This window comes from Cupressus sempervirens, chromosome 2, assembly GCF_028749045.1.
Source record: "Cupressus sempervirens isolate cs-2001-9-10 chromosome 2, ASM2874904v1, whole genome shotgun sequence".
Classification (NCBI taxonomy): Eukaryota; Viridiplantae; Streptophyta; class Pinopsida; order Cupressales; family Cupressaceae; genus Cupressus; species Cupressus sempervirens.
In genome coordinates, this window is record NC_143119.1 from 166,672,762 (window position 1) to 166,696,716 (window position 23,955).

General features: G+C 32.0%; 1 pseudogene; it reads left to right on the top strand.

Moving 5' to 3' along the window:
- Positions 1 to 3,423: 3,423 nt before the first annotated feature.
- Positions 3,424 to 6,488, top strand: LOC149571576 (transmembrane 9 superfamily member 7 pseudogene; annotated as a pseudogene).
- The last annotated feature ends 17,467 nt before the right edge of the window (positions 6,489 to 23,955 follow it).

Genomic DNA, 23,955 nt, shown 5'->3' on the forward strand with positions numbered 1-23,955 from the left:
CTTAAGTCAATGTTTATCCTCTGAGTTGACCTCATACTCCATTCAGAGCCATGTCTACATGCTGAGATGAATAATATTCCAACCTACTCTATACTTCCCACTCTAGTTGGGAACCTCTATCATTTTCGTTCTTCACAACATCAAACTTTGGTACTATGCACACTGCACTTCACCCTTTTATTTCATAAACTCTTTTTCTTTTTTTATAGAGGGTTCAAACCTGTGAGGCAACCTAGTGAGGCATGAAGCCTATGAGCTACCAACTAGAAAATGGTACCACGTAGACTTTTTAGTGACCCAATACGAGGCCACTGATGCCTAAAATCTCTTCAACTTTGAGCCAAGGACTAAGTTGCATCATTGAATTTCTATAGTTACTAAGACCAATCTACAAGTATGATAGAAAAAAAAAATTCTTCACATCAATGACATCTAACATAGAATTGCATTGGAAACCATATGGATAGGATGTCGTCATTCCCATCTCTCTTTCATTTCCTCAATTCCACCGAATAGAATCTACTCTATAAATCAAATATTCTCCAATGACACTTCTGGAATGAAAGACAAGTAAATATATTGCCAATCAAATTAGATGAAATTCATGGCATATAGTATATACACTTCTTGAAACTATGTTTTCCATTAAATATGACATTGTCACCTTAAAGAGAGAACCTATTACATTAAATAAAACAATAGCTTGATATCATGTTATTAAGGATCATTGCCAATGTACTGAGTACTGTCCTATTGCTATGTGCTTTCCAAATGATAGTGATCATTTTGTATTTGTAAGAGGAATAAACCAAGAGGAGGCATGTCTCTTCATGGAACATGTCTATTCATTGATATAATGATAATCTTAACTATTGTTATATATGTGAATGTGTGTGTGTTGTATATATGTATGTAAGTATACATGTATATGTAGATACATACATACATACAAATATATGTATGTATGTATGTATGCATGTATGTATATGCATCTCTACATATATATGTATATATAGATATACATATATATGTAGATAAATACATACATACATACATACATATATATATATACACACACACACACACATACATATGTACATACATATATACATATATCTACATACATACATACATACACACACAAACACACACACACACACACACACACACACACACACACACACACACACACACACACACACAGATACATACATACATACATACATACATACATGTGTGTGTGTGAATTTCTCACAAGTTTATCCTACTAAAGCTACCAAACATTAATAGAACATTCTTTCATGAGGGATACAGTACACTCTTTCATCACTCACAAAGAATTTTTCCTTTTATTTTCTTACAATACTATTTTACTAGCCAAAAGCATATTCACTTTTATTTTTCACATTTTCATTATTTCCTAACAAGGTCTTGTAGATAAACCTATTTCTCAATATCAGATATATGACATATGTCTATGTGCTCATGAAGCTTATCTAGTCCTCCCAACTCCAATGTCTTTAATTATGGAAAAATTTCTCAGCTTTGAAAATAAAAATTCAGAATATATTTATTACATATCTATCTCACCACTTCTAACTAAAATAAATTGAAATAACTTTCAACATAAAATTAGAAAGCATGCTTATCTTTTTCCAAACAAAGAAAAGCAAATGGTTTTCTTCCTTTAGGTTACATACTTCCTACTAGAGAACACTAAAAATTAAATTTTCTAATAGAAAATAAAAAATCAAAATAAACTACCTATTTTTTCAAATTCAAAGGCTTTTGATAATAAACTAGTTCTCACACTAGTATTTGTTAATTACATCAAACAACCCATTTGTAGAAATTTGCATAGTTTTCTATTGGGTAATCTAAAGCCATTAATATTAGCATCTAATGCATATGAAAGCTCTGATTCCATAGTTAGAAGAGAGCGCATGATTTGGAACCATAGATAAGACATGTGCAAAGTTGATTTTTAATAGACTTGGGTCAAGTTCTTACATTTTGTTCTTTTAATAGTTGAAGTGCCTTCTATAAGATTATTTTGGGTAATACTCGAAGCTCGTTTGTCAAATTTGTTTTGGGTAGGTGATGGACTAGCTATAAGCCCCAAAATAAGACTTGTAATCAAAGGAATACATCACATATATGTGGCTTAGATGTTGATGCGATGCTAGATAGCCTATGCCTTTGGAAACTCCAAATACTTTATAGATCTTTTAAAATTTTTAGCTTCAAATGTGGGTGGATTTGGAGGAAGGGTAATAATTCTAACCACATGTCAACTATCCTAAAATACAAAAATGTTAATAATTCTTTCACCTCATAAACCTTTAATGACATCCTGACAAGTAATAAAGTCAATACTTGTATTTGAAATTGAAAATATCTTTTGCTATTGTTTTTATTTATTAAATAAATCATAATAAAACTCGAATATTTTGAAAACTTAATTAGATTTATATTAAAAAATTCTTTTTAGCATAATTTATTTATAAAAATTATATTTAATTTTACAAATCAATTCAAATAATACTATTTAAAAGATATAATTATAAATACAAATGATTTAAATTGTAAAATAATGCCACATGCTATACATTATTCAAATATTTTTTAGTATTAAATATAAATATGTACAATCATTGAAACACTAAATCTATTATATAAATTGTAAAATCATATACAATTATCTTAAGAAAATTAATAAAATAATTTATTATATTTTATGTTTTTCATAAGAAAAATAGGTTTTACAAGGATCCTGAAACCCAAAAATTGTTACATATCAGAGGGCTATAAATAGAATAAGAAAGGCCTAGAAACAGAACTACTACCAGCAAAAAGGCTAGATCGAAAGATAGGCAAACAACTAAACAAAAAATCTATAAAAATCAAAAATCCAAATGATAAAAATTGATAATCCTTTACTTACTCCTCTGCCTTCCTTTCAAGGTCATGCATAGTTTCCATTGCTTCATAGGCTTTCTGACACTCCTCAACCAATATCTCCTAATTCTTCAAGCAAGTCGAATCCAGTTGGCTATGGGTTATGTCTATGATGGTTTTGTCATCCATGCTATCTGTAGCTTTGTCATTTCCCTCATTATCCTCTAGAAGACCCCTGGCTTTCACCTTTCAAGAAAGAGTAACAATGTTTTCATTGAGAGAGTTCAGAATACAGATCATCTGGTTAGCCATATTATTCATCCTTTTTTCAACCAACCTAATAGCATCCCCCTGATGTATCAAATTGCTTTCTCAAATTTCTTCCCTTGGCTTTCCAACTATCACATTCTTTCTTTAACCTCCTCCAATTCATGAAACAACCATTTAATTGATCTAAAATTATCCATCATGATATTTCTTTCATTGTTAAGTAGGGTCATTTCCACTTATCTCGCATTGTTAGTGATGGCCACCAGCATTGGATCAGTAAGTTCCTCCATCTGGATCTTTCCCTCTCTTTTTTCAATGATTTGGGGATTCATGACTTTTCTCACAATCCCCATATTTGAAGTTTTGACATTAAAATTTTTCCAAGCCACATGCCTATCTTTTATAACCAACTCACCACTTCCTTTGTTTTCTCTTTTCATGCTCCTATAGGGCACTTGGAGAGGGAGGAAGCACTGAAATCTCTAGACCAAAAATAATTTCCCCCTCGAAGGGTATGCCCTCCTCTTTCATCCTCCTTTGCTTCTTTCTGGGGTGATCAACCAGCTCATCTCTATCTTCATCTTCCTCACACTTGTTCTCCTCATCTATATCCATGTCTTCACCTTCTTTGTTATACTCTTCTTCCCCCTGACTAGCAGTTTTGGGCCCAAGACCTCTGGGGCTTTTTCTACATGGAACCTAAGTTGAAGTAGGAATTTTCTTATCTTCCCCCTTTCCTTCTTTCCAAATGAGAGATAATCTTCATCCTCATTCGAGTTTATACTCTGAACCTCTTCTGAATCCAAGGAGAAGTCTGAACTCCTTGTCTCCTCAGAAGCATCCCCTGCATGAGCCAAGATTTTATTCTTAGATTGAGCCTTAAAATGGTCATAGATCAAGATAAGTAAACCCTCATGTAGGGCCAGGTTAGAAGTAGATTTTTTCTTGTGCCCAAATTCTCTTATGCATGGAAGAATACAAATAAAATAGAAAGAAAACCTTAACCCCATAAAAAAATTGATTAAGAAAAACAAAATGATGGGTTCTAACCCTATCAAATCTTGTATCTAGAGATATATACTCAATAATGGCCCTTAACACATACCTCCAAAGATTCTTAATTGAATCCATCTCATAGTAGGTCTCACATTTCACCAGTTCTTTTTTCTCTTCTATATTATTGGTGAAATCCTTAACCACATTCTCAGACAACTTTTTATCTCTATAGAACTTTAAACCCCCATCTAGAATTTTAGTAAAAATGTTAAATATAATGTACAATATAAATAAATTGTTATTCTTAGATAGTAAAAAAATATTATATACATTTTGTGTCCTTTGGGATGATTAGTAGATTTATTTATACTTCTATTTCTAAACATTATTACAAAAAAATTCCAAAATAAATTAAATATTTATTTATCAAGAAATAGTATTGTATGTTATATATTTTATATCATGTAAATATATTACTAGCCCTATATCCCCTTCTTTGTCCTAGATACATGTCTTTGTCTTTTTACACTAACATTTTCTATTTCCATCTTCTACTTAATCTTAATTCTAAATAGATTACATAAAAGATCATGTACTGAATTGATTCAATAAAATATGGATACCTTACAATGCCAAATGAAAAATTGTTATAAAGCATTTCCTTCATGTTATTAACTATCCAAAAATACCTTAATGGAATAACTTCTAACAACTAATTAGTTTATTTTTTATATACAATAACCTAGCAACTAATGTATTAATGTAAAATCTCCAACATTCCCCCCTTGTTACAATAATATGAACAAGAGTGGAGGTTACAAGGGTTTTAAACCCAACCCTCTAGATACTTTGATGAAACACCATTACCAATCCTCCCCACACACTTAAAAAACACTGAATTGACTACACTAGTGTATATCTTAACCAAGAAACTTAAAGTTGTCTATAAAAAATGAATATTCCCAACTCCCTTATACAATAAAACACATCTCCTTTAGGATTCTATATCTCCTTTAAGTTTTTCTAATGCATCCTCTAGTACTACACATAAGAGACCTTTCTTTTGAAAGTACACATCACCTATGTATGTGTTTAATGCCTCCTTGTGTACTTCTAGGTGCACTTTCAGTACACCATTTCCAAAACTTTTAAAGTCACCTCCCATAAGAATTCCCCAAAATTGTTTCCAATTTTCTTAACCATGTTTCTATGAAGGATAAAGATCAAAGTTCTAATGCAGATGTGAAAGCCCAATGTCTAAACTTGATATAAAGGAGGGGAACATTCCTATATGAAGTTTCTATTTTGTTATGCTAATGTCTGAAAAAATATACTCGTAGCCAGTGAAGACTTGGTGGTCATGAAGGAAGTAAAAGTCTCAAAAGCCTTTCACATGCAAACAAGAGACAACATCCGCTGAGCTCTATTTGGAGAGTGAAGAAAAAGCACACAGTTTGTGACAAATAAAACATGGTAAATATGTTTGACCAAATGCTGAAAACAAGATGCAGAAGCTCTGTGGCCATACAAGAGATGAATCAGCCTGAGTGTCTTGGGGATTGCCATTGAAGACCACAGAAGACCCATGGTCATGTGAAGATAGTTATGATATGTTCATACACAATATGTTTTACACAAAACTATGAAATCCCACCAGTAGAGGGATTATGTGATAATGCCTGTTGTTTACCAAGCAATAGCACAAGTGCCATGGTATAATAAACCCAAGCTCAGAGTCGTGTTGCAAGCTATGCAGGGAGTATAGAAGAGAAGTATTTTATCCACAACCATTTGGACTTTGAAGTAAAGTAGCACAAGGATGTAGAGATTGATACTGCATGTATTGTTAGTTTTGAAGTCACACCTTTTAGTGTAAAGAATATGAGCAGCCTTAGGAACCCGAGAATCCATATTTGATAACCTGCAATGCAAACACTAAGCATTATGTTTTAAGTTCTGATGCTCCCTAGGAGGTAGAGGAAGGTAAAGAGGTCATCTGCAGTTATGATGTCACTTTAAAGGATAGCTCTATGAAATGGGCATCTCGATGGGATACATATCTGCTAATGTTAGATGATCAGATCCATTGGTTCTCCATAATTAATTCGTTGATGATTGTGTTGTTCCTTTCTGGCATGGTGGCAATGATCATGATGAGAACTTTGTATAGGGATATTTCAAAATACAACCAATTGGAGACACAGGATGAAGCCCAAGAAGAAATAGGATAGAAATTGGTCCATGGAGATGTGTTCGGGCCTCCTAGTCACTTTAGCCTACTTTATGTTTTTATTTGTTGGCTACTCTTCAGCTCGTTTGTATAAGATGTTCAAAGGCACAGAATAAAAAAATATACCCTGAAGTCTACTTTTATGTTTCCAGTTACTTTAGGTTCAAGAAACCCACCATTGAGGATCCAGTGAAGACAAACAAGACCCCCAAGCAAATTCCAGAATAGGCTTGGTACATGTAGCCAATTTTCTCCATATTAATTGGTGGCATCTTACCTTTTTGAGCTGTTTTCATTGAGCTATTTTTCATTTTGTCTTCCATATGGTTGAATTAGTTCTACTATATCTTTGGATTCTTGTTCATCATCTGTATCGCCCTTTTGGTCACTTGTGCCAAGATCACTATTGTTATCTGCTACTTCCCATTGTGCAGTGAAGATTATCATTGGTGGTGGATAGCATATCCAACTTCAGGCTCATCAGCACTCTATTTGTTTCTCTATGCAATATTCTACTTCTTCCCAAAATTGGAGATCACCAAGCTTGTTTCTGATATACTCATCAGTGAAGATTGATTGAGCTACTCAACACAACTATTCCTAAAAAAAAAGGCAGAGTATTCCAAGCCAATAAGATTTTGGATATGAAGAGTCAAATAATCCCAATAGTGATGATATTTAGAAGACTGTTGCAATACTCTAAGGAATCTTTTACATTGAATTCATAAAGAACGATACCATTAAAATGGTGAAGGTACTAAAAGTTAAAAGAATAGGATTCGAAAAGAGTGAAGATAGATTACCATTCAGAAATGATTAAAGACTTGGATGAGAAAGAATTAGTTATATTGGTGATTGAAGGGTCATGAAGATGAAAAGGCATTAAATAAAGAATTGGATGAGGATGGAAGGGTCTGGCTTTTTCTGCATATAGTCGGAGAGCTGGAGTAGAGGGGAGAGCATTTAGTTTCTACATTTTCATTCATGCATCTAAGATTGATATTTTGTTCTTTGTAATAGATTTGGCTATAAATTGTAAGCAAACATAATCAGAGCATTATTTTCATTGTGTTTAAAACAAGGAAGATTTTGTTATGAATCAGAGCATTTAGGCATCACTTTTTTGATTACTTTCAATCAGAGTATTGTTATGGTCAGCTTTGAGCACTTTCTTGCATTCTTAGTCAAATGGTGAATGGGTGATAGATCAGAGTACTTTCATCTATTCTTGTTGCAAAGATTCAGATATTTAGCTTTCATTTTAATTTCATGTTGCTGCATTTTCATAACTAACAACATTCTTGCATTACCAATCTCGGGGAGTCATAGGATGTGTGAGTTCTCGAAGTTGGCTAGTCTTAACATCTAAAATCTGCCTAACTTAGTCCTACCTAGGATTAGCTTGGTTTCTCCTCTTCCATTCTTAGGTTAAAAACACATCCAATTAGTTTGGGAAATAAAAAAATTCATTGCATATCATTCCATATAGGAGTTGTACCTTTCAATTCAGAGGAAATCTATCAACCTCATGATAGATTATCCAACTGTTGGCATCTAATTGTTCTTTCAAATTTGGGCGTTTGAGAGTTTATTTAACAAAGAACAATCTGTTTACCAACAATATTTTAAAAATAATCACCCCCAATATGCCTTCTCATGAGATACCTTTCATCTAAAATTCCATCTCATTCAGGTGTGTTTAATGCCTCCTTAAATTCTTGACATACCACCAACCAAAACCAACCCCACCTTTCTTCTTGAAGGGACAATCATGATACTAATCCCCCTCTTCTCTTGAGGGACACAAATATATTAAGTCCACTCTTTTCTTCTAGAACAAATTTTCCTAGTCTTTACTTTTTAGGAACACAATAAGTTGCTTCTCATGCAATAAATCAACTTTGACTAAGAAGCTATCTCAGGATGAATAGTACCATCCTTCCATTTCCTTTAGCCTCTTGTTGATTCTTCTTTTTCCTCTAAAGAATAAATCTTTCATTAATTATAATATTTCATGGCGAGTTCTCATCATCAGATGAGTCATTTGTAGGTATGAAAAATACAAAAAAGTGTGTTTTGTCTTTAATTGTGGTAAAAAAATTAGTTTTATTCAACTTTCCATTGATGTTAGATTCTTCTCATTGAATGTAATTCATCTACCCATTCTTATTCTCTAAAAATAACAAATTTAAATTATCTTCAAATCAAAATATTAGATTTCTTTCTAGCAACCAAAGTACATTCCTTAGTAATTTGATGGCCCTTATTAGCTCTACTTCCTTCATCAATTAAAGAATAAATTACTCTTCACAATATAGAATTCATTTTTTTTTGAGTGAAAATAATATTATCAAAACTAGAAGGAATAACATTGAGTAGAATTGATTGGGTGTCATCATCATTACCTTTAGAGTTCGCAATTGTAATTTGGTTAAGAAGTGATTAAAAATTTCATATATATTAAGCAATATTATCACCTTCATTCATCCTCAACGTGAATAATCACTTATTTATGTACATATTTGCACTAGAAGCCTGCAAACCAAATAATTTAAGTGAAATTATTTTTATTTTGGTCTTCTCTTAGATTAAAAAATTAAAAAATTAGACTATCTCATAATATTTATTGAAAAAATAATAATAATGATATTTATTAAAATATTTTTATCTAGCTAAATGTGAAATAAGGAAAATAAATTTCTATTTTAGATGGTTTTGTACAACTTGTAAGTAGTGTTTCTAGTGCCTATATCCTCAAATTTAGCTTACTTAAGTTCAATTTTTGAGTTTTGGAAGTTGTAACCATAAAATTAATGATTAGAAAAACTTAATCATTTGTAAATGGAAAAAAGGAAAAATATAATTATCTTTAAATACCTTACTATAGATGTCCTTTCTTAAAATAATTATCACCTTTAATACACTTTGTACACATTTTGAACAAATTCCAATTAGTATGAAACCATCTTCTTAGCATAGTGAACTATAAAAGTACATACCTATATTACAAACTATATGCATGTAATAAATGAGAATTTTCTTTTATATTTGAATATTTTATGACTTAAATTTTTTTGAAACTCCTAAAAATAACATGTTGAATTTATTTCTAAACATTCTATGAAGGCAAATATGAGAACACTAAACTAAAACTATAACATGCATGGCAATAATAATTGTCACTAAAAAAAATATAGTACAAATCCACTTCCTTTTCAATTGTATATTTGCTTCTTTCTCTAAACTCTATGACTCTTTTTCTAAAATAACTTTTGATCTGATAGATCACTTTCCATTTATCTTTTTCTCACATGATATAGGTCAATACATAATCTATGACACATTGTTGTGGGCTCAAATATTGCAATGATTGCAAGGTATCCATAAAATTGATTTATTGAAATAACTTTAAAAGTTTTTCACTAGTTCAAAATGAATTACACCTTTACACAAAGAATCAATGTCTATTTAAGCATAATGGAGGATGATTTTTTGTTAAATTCTATGGCACACATATTTTCAAGATATCATAGTTAGAAATTAAGTCCTAGACATGGATACAATGTGTGAAATCCTAGACATAGGAAATAATGAAGAGCATTGCCAATCTTTCAATAAGATGAAAGAAGGTGCAAAACTCTTCTTAGAAAACTTTGACAACATCCTCCTTTCCTTTTCTAAATGAAATCATGTACCACATTCATATTTAAATGATTTAAAGAAATGAATAGTTATGTATTTCATTTATCTTATCACTCCTAAAAATTAGGGCATTATATGAGAGCCACTATATTGCATGTATAAGATATAAAGTTCTTAAATTGGTTGAATAATATCATCCACTCTCTTTCATATAACATGGATGAATCCTCTATGTAAACATAGTTCTTCTTTTTACTCTACAACAATATTGCACAAAATACAATGTGAATGGGTAAATGGTTTCAGATTATATTATAGAATGTGTTCTTAGTAAATAGGAAAATGAATCACTTATTCTGCTACCATACAATGAGTACACATGAAATTTTTTAAGATTTTGATATGCTTAATCTAATTGGTATAAGTATATGTATCATTTCCTTTTCCTAGAATAAAGATTTATTTGTAGAAATTTCTAAAGAAGGTTTTGCTAAGTGTATCATAAAATCAATCAGAAAAAAAAAAATGTTTAAGAGTGAAAATATTTATGGTAAGCCCATCATCTTAAAAATCCATGTCATTTGGACTTCCAAAAATATCCTCATTTTTCTCTGCATCCATATGAAAAAATTGTTGAGGACCCAATTCATTCCTATATCATTGACATGTGCATGTAGATCCTATTGGCATGAAGGAAATAACATATGCACAACATACATCTGAACCAAGTCCATTTCAACATAGTTTCCACTAAAAACTAATGGTAGGCATTATAACCTTATTTGCTAAATTTGGTAGCATATAGGTTACAATTATTTTCCCCTTTATAATAAATAACTATTAATTATTATCTAATTCAATTATATCTAATTTCTTTATTGATATGGTAGTTAAAAAAACCAAAAACCTACAACTATCCAATGATATAACCTTTTTTAGATTTGAAACATGCATCATATTCTTCACATGCTATGTAATAGAAAGATGTATTCATTAAAGTTTAGTCCAAGTTACGATGGTCAGATATATACTTTTTTAATATTAAAAATACATTTTAGTAAATCACCCATAATTAATTCATTACTTGGGGAAAATATTACAATAAAATGTGCATGCATCACATCTAAGCACAAGTCTTATAATTATACAATGAATGGTATAAAATAATATTATCATTTTATCAAGGTTAGGTCAACCATACATATACCTATTTTTTATCATTTTCCTCAAACTTTCATGCTCCTATATTAAAATTTTAAATTTTCATGAATGAAATGATATCTTTAAAAACCTAATTAATATTTTAGAACTAAACTTTAATATTTGTAGATTCTATTGTTACATTTTTTTCTAGTACAATGTATATAAATTATTAAAACTTTTACATTAATTTTCCAAACACCGCTTATACGAAATTTGATTTCCACTAGAGGGAAAAATTTTTCCCACCATGATCTTGAACATAGCTAGCTACAAGGGAGGACTACTCCTCTCAAATATATAAATCATTTATTTTTCGAATGAGATTAGCAAGATATCCAACAATTAATTTTTTTTCTTTAACCACATGTAAAACATAAGATTCTAGATTTGGGCTTGCCATTTAGGAGATGATATATATTACTTCTAGTTTCCATCCTCAATTATGACATGATTTAACTCAATGCTATTAGCTATATAGATGTCATGGAAGGCTAACACAATCTCCACAAAATGAGAATTTTGCACAACAAGATAAACTCCATATACAAATTTAAATTTCCTATCATGATTCTACACAAGTTCTCTCCAACCTCCCATGTCAAAAAGAAGCTGAAGATATGGATATAGATGAGGAGAATAAGGGTGAGGAAGATGAAGATGTGGAGAAGACAGTTGAAAACCCTAAGAAGAAATAGAGGAGGAGAAATTTTAGTGCTCCCACCCTCTCCAAGTCTCCCTCAGGAGTATGAAAAGGAAGAAATGGAGGAAGGAAGTGGTGAAGTGGTTATAAAAGATACACATTTGGCATGAAAAAATTATATAGTTAGAACTTCAAAGATGGGGATAGTGAGGGAAGCAATGAATCCACAAATCCTAGAAGACAATGAGGGAAAGTTCCAGATGGAGGATCTTATCGATCCGACACTGGTGGCTATAACTAATAACGTAAGGGAAGTGGGAATGAACCTCTTTAATAATACAATAAATAGTATGATAGATAATTTCAAATCAATTAAATGGCTATTTCATGAACTGGAGGAAGTTAAAGAAAGAACAAGATAGTTGGAAAGCTAGGGGAAGAAATTTTAGGGAGGGAATGTCACAGATCAGAGGGGTGCTATTAGATTGGTTGAAAAAATGATGAAAATTTTGAAGACTTACAACCATAACATGGCTAACCAAATCATCTCCATTCTAAACTCTCTCAATGAAAACATTGTTACTCTTGTTGGAAAGTTGAAAGCTAGGGGTCTTCTGGAGGATAATGAGGGTATAGAGATGAAGACATGAAAAATGATGAAACCATAATGGAAATATCTCATAGCCAGGTAGATAGGACTTGCTTGAAGAAATAGGAGCAAATTTATGAGGATTGTTAGGAAGCCTATGAAGTGGCAAAAACATTGTAGGACCTTGAAAGGAAAGTGGAAGAGTAAGGTATATCTTTTTCTTTCTTTTGGTCTTATGGGTTTAGTAGGTTTATTATTTGGCTTTTTGTCTATCTTTCAATCTAGCCTCTTGTTTGGCCATAGTATTGTTCTAGGCTTTTGTTGATTTACTTATAGCCCTATGATATGTAATAACTTTTGGGTTTCAGGATCTCTATAAAACCTATTTTTCTCATCAAAAACATTCCAATGAAGAAACTATTGAAAATAAGTTTTAACCAAATGGGTAGAAAGGAACAAAGGGTAAAATACTTAATAAAATAATAAACATACATTTAGTTAATGACATACAATAGACTAAAATCAAATATGTTTGGACATGAATGATTTTAGGCTTTTATATAGTGAACCATTTCTACCCTGGCTGGTAGGATCTCACCCTATTTTCATGAATCAATTTGGGAAGGATGACATAGACAATAGACAAAGGAATCTTTTGACATTTTATTGATAGTCTTGTATTTCATTCTGAATTCTATAGAAGGAGAAAATACTTTGTGGTATGATGAATTAATGCTAGCAATAATTTAAAATTACTTTAATGCATGAATCGATGACACCCTAAATAGTGTTGATAATATTGTCCTTGATGTCACACAAATGTCATATCAGTCATTAGTCTCAAATTTTCCAAGCTCAAACAGTCTGTAATGCAATCTATAGTGTCAACCAAGCTCACTCGATCATCGAAAGAACTGTGGAAGACAGTGTTAACCGAGCCAACTCGGTCAACAAAGGAAAGGTGAAAGGTAGTGATCACCGAGCTCACTCGGTCAACGAAGGAAATGAGGAAGTCAGTGTTAACCGAGCTTCACTCGGTCTCCAAAGGGAAGTTTCCACCAAGCTCACTCGTTCATCAAAGGAATTATGGAGAAGTCAGTGCTAACCGAGCTTCACTCGGTCTCCAAAGAATAGTTTTCACTAAGCTCACTCGATTTTCTCAAGAAACTCAGTACTTATCAAGTTCTCCCGACGATTGAAGGATTGTCATCAAGTTCGTTGTATTAACCGAGCTCAGTCGGTCAACATAAGAATTATTTTCTAACAAAGTTTACCGTGTAGGGTCGGCCAGTATAGGGATTTGCAAATTAATTACTTCTAGCTGACTGTTGTAATTGTTTGTTTAGTTAGTGATTCGAGCTGACTAAGATAATCTGAAAGGTATATATGGTCATTCAAGTTATGAATTAAAGTGTGAGATTATGAAAAAGAAGTTATGAATGCGAATTATAGTATGAAATGAAAAGGCGAATGTTGAGCAAAGTCTAGTGAAGGATCAGATGTATTGAAGGAGCTATAAAGTTATATTTGATGAATAAGGATCCAGTCAAACATAACAAAGATCTGTAATCAGCAAAGATAAGTTGTACATTATATCAGATCACTTCATTGTTGCTTTCTAACCATTGTAATAGTGAATTCAAAATCTCTTAACAGAGTTGGTCTAACAACCATTCAATAAATCCTCTAACAAGGTGACAGTTTAGTCGAATTGTTCTAAAGACCTCTAGCAAGGCCACTCCTAACAGGGTGATTAAATCCTTTAGTAGGGTCACACCTAACAGTGTGTTTTTGTAACCTTTAATAGGGTTGGCTCCTAACAGGGCTCACTTCAGAAGAGTGAAAAACAATATCTAGTTACATTGGTGGTTTTTCCCATATTGGGTTTCCACGTTAAATCTGATGTCTCTTGTGTTCTTAATTGCTAAATTTCTTTATGCATGATAACATATTAGTTCTTAATATTTGTCATTTGTTGCATTATCAAATTTTAGCATTTCATATTAATCAGATCAAGGAGATATTCAGACATCTTAGGGACTGTGAAAGTTTTTGTGTAACTAATTCACCCCCCTCCCCCTCTCAGTTACTCTATTCTCATTTCCAACAATTGGTATCAAAGCATTTGTTGCTTGCAAGAAGAGATTTCAAGGATCTAAGCCAAAGATCAAGATGTCTTACAAAAGAGAAATTCCAAAACTCAACAGAGATAACTTCTCCGCATGGCAAGGATTGATGAGACTTCATCTGACTACTGTTGGTGATATTGGACTAAAATACCTTGAAGAAAAATATGAAGAAGCTCCTTGCACATTGTCTATCAACGACATTGCTGAAAAGAAGACTCACAATAATATGATGATAGACATAGCATCCGCTCTTAGTTATGAAGAATTTGATGACATTAAGGACTGCAAAACTGCCTTTGAGATGTGGCACAAGCTAAAAGAAATATATGGAGGAGATGATAATGTAAGAAGAGCAAAAGCAGAAAGTCTAATAGGACAATTTGATCAAATGAGGATGAGAGAGGATGAAAACATTGCAAAGTATGTTGAAAGAGTTAAAGCATGTGTGAGTGCAATCAGAGCATCTGGAGGTGATATCAAAGGAGAAACAGTTATAAGCAAAGTTCTTAGAACCTTGCTTCCCATTTATGCAATCAGAGTTTCTGCAATTCAGGAAAGAAAGTGTGAAGCAAATCATCAGATAAATCTTGAGGCCATAGTTGGAAGACTAACTGCATTTGAACTAGATAACTTTGACAACTATGTTCCAGCTTCCAAGAACATTGAATCAGCATTTCAAGCCAAGGTCTCACTCAAGGAGAAAAACAAAAAGGAGAAGGAATCTCAATCAGAAAGTGAAAATGAATCAAGCCAAAGTTCAGACAGTGACCTCAAAGTGATTGAAGCTCTACTAGAAAATAAATATTCTAGAGGCAGAGGAAAATACAAAGGTAAAGTTCCCCTAATCTATTTTTCTTGTGAAGAAATTGGTCATATTGTAGCAAGGTGTCCAAACAAGCAAAACCATGATGAAAAGAAATGGAATGGCAAGAAAGACTTTAAATCATCCAAGAATAATGGTAAGAAATCATGCTTCATGGCTGAAAATTCTAAAGATTCTGATAATAATGAAGATGAAGTTGTTTATATTGTTGTTAAAGATGATTTTGATAGTGATGAGGAAGATAAAATGGCACTTGTTTCTGATATAAGTAAGAATCATACATGGATTATAGATAGTGGTTGCTCACATCATATGACTGGTGATAAAACTAAGTTTGATCAATTTGAAGACTATGATGGTGGCAGTGTAAGGTTTGGTAATAATGAACCTTGTTTCATAAAAGGAAGAGGAAGAATCTGTCTAACTAAAGAAATTGTATGTAATAATTCCTATTGGGTTGAAGGTCTTAAACATAATTTTCTAGGTGTGGCACAGTTACTCAATACTAGATTCAAGGTGGAATTCATGCATGGAAAGGAAAGACTGTTGAATGAGCAAGGAAAGCTGATAGGATCTGGCACCCAAACTAAAGGTAACTTGTTTTATCTAGAACTTGGTGAATGCTCATGTTTTATTGCTCAAATTGAAGAAAGTTGGTTATGGCATAAAAGGTTGTGTCATGTCAATTTTGATAATCTGGTAAAAATAAGAAAATTCAAGAAAGTGAGAGGCATTCCTAACATTAAGAAACCTGAGGTTGGTCTATGCAAGAATTGTCAGATTAGTAAAATGGAAAAGACTAGTTTTAAAAGTAAGAACTATTAGTCTGAAGATATATTAGAAATTGTGCATACTGATTTATGTGGATCCATTGGAATAGAAAGCTATACCGGAGAAAAGCTTTTCATTCATTTTGTTGATGACTACTCAAGAATGATGACTGTCATGTATCTAAGGAATAAATTAGAAGCATTTGAGAAATTCAAATGGTATTTGGCAAGAGTAGAAAAAGAAACAGGAAAAAGACTAAAATCCTTAAGGTCAGATAGAGGTGATGAATCCATCTCACATGAATTCAACAACTTCTGCATTTAAAAAGGTATTAAAAGATAGGTCTCAGCACCAGGAACACCTGAACAAAATGGAATAGCTGAAAGAAGAAATAGATCCATCATGGATTGTGCAAGAACCTTGATGATAGAAAAGAACATTGCTATCAAATAATGGAAGGAAGCCATCAGCACTGCAGTTCATACCTTAAAACGAGTACAATTGAAGGACTCATTCAAAACTTCCTATGAATTATGGTATGGCTACAAACCCAATGTAAGTTATTTGAAAGTATTTGGAAGAAAATGTTATATTTTGAAAGAATCTAGAAAAGAAAAATTTGATGATGAAGGAATATTTTTAGGATATTCTTGCAAAGCAAAGCATAAAGATGTTTAAATCTATCCACTCACAAAGTCATAGAATGTGCACATGTGAAAGTTGATGAGTTTGCAGACAAATCTGAGGAAGAAAGAAAAAAGGTACCTAAAGATTATAGAAGATTTGTTTACATTGAACCTGATACTATACCAAGCATACCGTTCACTCAAGAATCCTCAACTCCCGAGTCATCAGTAACTGATTTACAAAAAGTTCAAACCGAGCCACAACAACATTCAGACATTACCGAGCAAGTATCTACCGAGTCTAAAGTGCTCGAGCCAATTCTTACCAAGCCAGAATAGCCTGAACATGAAATTGAAGCACAAGGAGATAGTAATGAAGCTCATTCACGAGGCAAAGAACCTGTATTAGCCAAATATGTTAGAAGACATCATGCACCAGATCAGATCATTGGAGACAAGTCTGAAGGAACCTTGACAAGAAGCAAGCTGAAAAATACTTGTTTACTTGCTGATTTTGAACCTAGAAGAATTAAAGATGCATTGACAAATGATAGTTGGATTGAAGCAATGAATGAGGAAATAGAACAGATAGAGAAGAACAAGACATGGACTCTAGTACCTAGGCCTAAAAATAAGAATGTAATTGGAACCAAGTGGGTATTCAGAAACAAGTTGACTAAAGATGGTAAAGTATCCAGAAACAAAGCCAGATTAGTATACAAAGGATACTCTCAAGAAGAAGGCATAGATTATGGAGAAACCTTTGCTCCTATTGCAAGATTGGAAGGAGTCAGAACCTTACTTGCATATGCTTCTCACAAAGGATTCAAAGTTTATCACATGGATGTCAAGTCAACATTTCTCAATGGAATACTAGATGAAGAGGTTTACATTGAACAACCTGAAGGTTTTGTTGATCCAGATAAAAAAAACATGGTCTGCAAATTACACAAAGCACTGTATGGTCTGAAACAAGCCCCTAGAGCATGGTATGAAAGATTGCATAACTATCTTATTCAGATTGGTTTTCAAAGAACTAATGATAATAGTAGCTTGTATATAAAGGAAGGACCAGATAATAAGATTGTCTTGGCAGAAATATTTGTAGATGATACTATCTTCACAGGGCATGATGATCTTTGCAAAGAATTTTCAGAACAAATGAACAGGGAATTTGAAATGTCTATTTTTGGTGAAATAAATTTTTTTTTTGGTCTTCAAATTCAACAAAATAAGAATGGCATCTACATCACTCAATCAAAATACATCAAGGAGATATTGACAAAGTTTGGTATGGAGGACTGTAAACCTGTTGGAACTCCTATGTGTACTGGATTGAAACTTACCAAAGATGATGAATCCAAAGAGATAGATCAAACATTGTATAGATCTATGATTGGAAAATTGAATTACGTAGTTCATACCAGGCCAGATATTGCCCTTGCAGTTGGTATTGTTGCAAGATTTTCAGCAAAGCCAAGAGAAACTCATCTGATGGCAATCAAAAGAATAATGAGATATTTGAAAGGAACTAAAGATTATAGCTTATGGTACAAATTTGGAGGTAATTTAGATTTGAAATTGTTTACTAATGCTGATTGGGCAAGAAACCTTGATGACAGAAAAAGCACAAGTGGAGGAGCATTCTTTCTTGGAAAAAGATTGGTTTCTTGGACAAGAAAAAAGAAGAATTGTACATGCCAATCTACAGTAGAGGTAGAGTATGTTGTTGCAGCAGTAAACTATTCAAATATTGTTTGGTTTAAGCAATTATTGCAAGGAATGAAGATGGAAATCAAAGAACCAGTTGTCATGTTCTGTGACAATACTAGTGCAATCAACATATCTAAGAATCCATTGATGCATTCCAAGACCAAGCATATTGCAATAAAATATCATTTTGTCAGAGAATTGGTGCAAGACAAAGAGATCAGACTGGAATATGTCCATACAAAGGAACAAATTACTGACATATTCACAAAGCCTTTACCTAAGGATGCATTTTTGTATCTCAGAGGTAAGTTAGGGGTCATTCCCCTATCTAAAGTCCACTAAAAATGAGTTCTAGTGATGCATCAACGCATGAAAGATTGAAGATCTATCTGTTGATGCAGTTTAATCATAAATCATTGCATATGAATTAGTACTAAAGGTACATTACAATTCACTTAACTTCTGTTGTCTTTGGCATGTGTTGTCAAAGAGGGAGAGATTTATTGTCATATCCTTATGAAATTTGTGAAATTTGAAAAGTTTGTAAGTTTGTCATGAAGTCCCTTAATAGAAGGAGATTATTGAAAGAGGGAGAAGTCTGTTATCTTGTTGGACTTGTTTTCAAAATTTCATTCTGTTATGACATGTTGTGTTGCCATCAATGCCAAAGAGGGAGATTGTTGATAATATTGTCCTTGATGTAACACAAATGTCATATCAATCATTAGTCTCAAATTCACCAAGCTTAGATAGTTTGCAATGCAATCTATAGTGTCAACCGAGCTCACTCAGTCATCAAAAGAAATGTGGAAGATAGTGTTAACCGAGCCAACTCGATCAACAAAGGAAAGGTGAAAGACAGTGATCACCGAGCTCACTCAGTCAACAAAGGAAATGAGGAAGTCAGTGTTAACCGAGCTTCACTCGGTCTCCAAAGGGAAGTTTCCACCGAGCTCACTTAGTCATCAAAGGAATTATGGAGAAGTCAGTGTTAACCGAGTTTCACTCGGTCTCCAAAGAATAGTTTTCATTGAGCTCACTCGGTTTTCTCAGGAAACTCAGTACTTACCGAGTTCTCCCAGTGATTGAAGGATTGTCATGAAGTTCGCTGTATTAACTGAGCTCAGTCGGTCAACACAGGAATTATTTTTTGACAAAGTTTACCGTGCAGGGTCGGCCAGTATAGGGATTTGCAAATTAATTACTTCTACCCGACTGTTGTAATTGTTTGTTTAGTAGGTGATTCGAGCTGACTAAGATAATCTGAAAGGTATATATGGTCATTCAAGTTATGAATTAAAGTGTGAGATTATGAAAAAGAAGTTATGAATGCGAATTATAGTATGAAATGAAAAGGCGAATGTTGAGCAAAGTCTGGTGAAGGATTAGATGTATTGAAGGAGCTGTAAAGTTATATTTGATGAATAAGGATCCAGTCAAACATAACAGAGATCTATAATCAGCAAAGATAAGTTGTACATTATATCAGATCACTTCATTGTTGCTTTCTAACCATTGTAACAGTGAATTCAAAATCTCTTAATAGAGTTAGTCTAACAGCCATTCAATAAATCCTCTAACAAGGTGATAGTTCAGTCGAATTGTTCTAAAGACCTCTAGCAAGGCCACTCCTAACAGGGTGATTAAATCCTTTAGCAGGGTCACACCTAACAGTGTGTTTTTGTAACCTTTAACAGGGTTGGCTCCTAATAGGGCTCAGTTCAGAAGAGTGAAAAAAAGTATCTAGTTACATTGGTGGTTTTTCCCATATTGGGTTTTCGCGTTAAATTTGATGTCTCTTGTGTTCTTAATTGCTAAATTGCTTTTTGCATGATAACATATTAGTTCTTAATATTTGTCATTTGCTGCATTATCAAATTTTAGCATTTCATATTAATCAGATCAAGGAGATATTCAGACATCTTAGGGACTGTGAAAGTTTTTGAGTAACTGATTCACCCCCCTCCCCCTCTTAGTTACTCTATTCTCATTTATAGTGTTGATAATATTGTCCTTGATGTCACACAAATGTCATATCAATTTGGGAAGGATGACATAGACAATAGACAAAGGAATCTTTTGACATTTTATTGATAGTCTTGTATTTCTTTCTGAATTCTAGAGAAGGAGAAAATACTTTGTGGTATGATGAATTAATGCTAGCAATAATTTAAAATTACTTCAATGCATGAATCCATGACACCCTAAATAGAGTTCAAATTATTAAAAATAAGTAATTGGAGAATGTCTTATAAAATATTTTTTGACAAAGACACTAGTGTAATAAGTATTTTTTTGTCCATAATTCAATGAATTTATTGGTTTTAATATTTATAAACACTTTTGACAGAAAAGGTGCTTTGAAACTAGATGGGCTCTCACATGGAGAGACGAGTTCCCAAATAAATATTTTCCTAGGCAAACCTAATAGAAAGAAGATCTTATGCACCTCCTACTAACATTTTTAGGCTTCATTTCATTCTATGGTTTACAAAATGAATTTTTTTGATGGTGGACTAAAAGATGACCAACTCCCTAAAATATATATACAAGGGAAGAAATACTCCTAGAGAAACTCAATAATAAATCTGGTGACCATCCTGGGAAAATTTGAGAAATCACAAAGTAGCATTTCAATCTTTCATATAAGAATTTATTGATAGAACTAAATTTGAGGAGTTGTTGAGAAGAATGGAAAAAGAGATTTTGGAGGAAAATTCAAACTTCCCATTGAAGAAAATAAACTTAGTTCAATAGTTAAGTTTTTTCATCAATCTTGATAGTAAATTTTTTTCAAAGAGCAAGATAAAGCTAAAAAGAAAAGGGTATTAAAAGAAATGGTCCTTTGTTCAACCCAGATTATACTAAAATTGTCTAGCCAACTTGTTCAAGCAAGTAAAAAATGCCTATAATAAAGAATCTATGCAACAAAATATTTGAACATATTTTATTTATCCTCTATAAGAATTTAAAAAATTATCATTGATAAAATGACCATTAGACAAAAAACCTTGAAAGATGGGAAAAGTAATTCCCTTTACTAGAGAATGAGAAATTGTATGGATTAAAAATTAACCAAAAGCTTCAAAAGTGAGCACATTGAATGACATAGAAAGAAGTAAATTTTAATCAAATTATTGAAGAGCCCAAAAGATTAATATTATAGAATGTAGTAACTTATGTGAATATAACTAATAATGTATGTAGTAACTTATGTGAATATAACTAATAATGTAATAGACATTGCATAGTTGTTATAGAAAAAAAAAATTCAAGATGAATTGTTAATGCACTACCATTGAAATTAATTCCTTTATAATGAATCATTATAAAGAAGCAAAAAACTATTCTTTAAAATGTAATAACAATAATTGTAAAATAGTTATAGTTATGGTTGAAGAAATTAAGATAAACATACAAAATTATCAAAACACACATAAAATATTCCATTTATTAAAATAATTATAGAATTTCATTCACTAGGTAATTACATATCAATTGATCAAAATATCATAGACACCAATATGCATTACAAATGCCTTCATACATAGACACATTGAATGGATAAAATATTTTTAATGTTTATCATATAATTTTACATGCTGATTATAAATTCTAGAATATTTATGAAAAAAATATTTTTAGACATGTAGTTTGATCTTAGGCATTAATTATTCTCCTTTCCAACTCTTTATTAGAGTGGAGAGATCAATTTCTACCTATCCCTTCTTTAATTTCAACCACTAATGCATATATTAAACATATTGATTTTTTGTTTCAAATTTAGTTAGATACTCTCTTATCATGATGCATTATAAGGGAAATTCAATTTGAATGGAAAGCTCTTAGCTTTTGACTTCTTCAATTCTTTTATTAGACTTGGATTCAATTTATTGCAAATCAACTTGTTTTGATTTGGAAACTTTCCACAATTTCAAAATTTGTACGAATAACTTTGTCTTTAAAGATAATGATCTTCTAATCTCATTCAGCATGAATTGTCACAAGTTGGACACAAATTTTAATTAATCGTGAGGTTATAAAAAATCCCCAATCTTCTAGTTATATTGTTAATTCCTTTGACTCCAATCTCCTTTTATAAAGATTCATTTTAATTTTTCTTGGAGGTGACTTCACACTTTAGAAAAGTTTTTCCTTTTGAATTCATCGATCTCTATCTTTTGAAAGTTGGCTTCACCTTGTTGGAGATGACATTTACATTGATAACAATATTTTCTTTGTCCTTTCAGCTTAGACTACTTCCTTTTAAAAACTTGGTATTTCCTCAAACGTGGTCAAGGACCCGATCTACATTTACACTAACTAGTTTCTTTGGGTAGAAATTTTCTTTATGATAGCTTTCTCATGACAAGAGCAATGCCATCTTTTACTAAGCAAATGGAAACTTCATAAACTATGACCTTCTTCTTTGCTTGCACTACCTATATCTTCCTTTCTTTAAGAAATGTAACGATGTAAACATGACTAAAAAGGTCATGACAACAAATAAAGAAAATGAAATAAAAAAACAAATTACTCAAAAGGTGGAAAAAATTATCATATTCGTTCAAAGTAATTATACACACTTCTTGATTGAGAGATCAAGGATAAACTAGTCAATATATGATAAATGAAGATTTCATTACAACTAGCTCAATACATAAAGGTCTTGAACATATCAAAGATTTACATTTTTTATCATGAAATTGTACATGCAAATTAAAAACTCTATAATACTCATGTAACTTCATGCAAAAACTCTTTTTGACACCTAGTTTTAACTTAGACATTAACTATTATTCTTTTGACTTGACATTTCATGCAAATTAGAGGAATTAATTTCCAACTATCGTCATAGTTAGTGGACTATAAAAGGACACAAAAAAACTAGTTTCACTAATTCTAGTGCGAGTAAATTTATTTTTTATTTTAATAGAGCTTCTTCAATGGTGTTGAGGATCTAGACCTCTAGGAACTTGTCTCTTAGATTGGAATTTTTCCTTCATCTTTCTCTGTCTCAACATTCTAGACTGCCCATTTTCTTGAATGTTAGTTTCCCCTTGTATATGTGGATGAGTCAACTAATTTGAAATTGAAATAAAATACTTCAAATAGCCTTGTTTTACAATTGGAAAACTAAAATAAAATGGAAATAAAATTGATATCTAAGAAAACCTTTGATAGAGCTTGGGCAGTAGTAGAGTTTATAAGAACAATTTTAGTTATTCCCTCATTATGTTGTTCCTTTGAGTTTTCCATACTTAACTCGCCCCCTGTATTAGAAAAATAATAGAAGATAAAAATAGATTTTACATCTCTTAAATAATGGAAATTAGTAACTAAAACTATTTACTTTTCAAATTATTATTTTCATACATGCTAATTATAACTAGAGCTAACCAATGATGCAAATATTTAGCTTTGC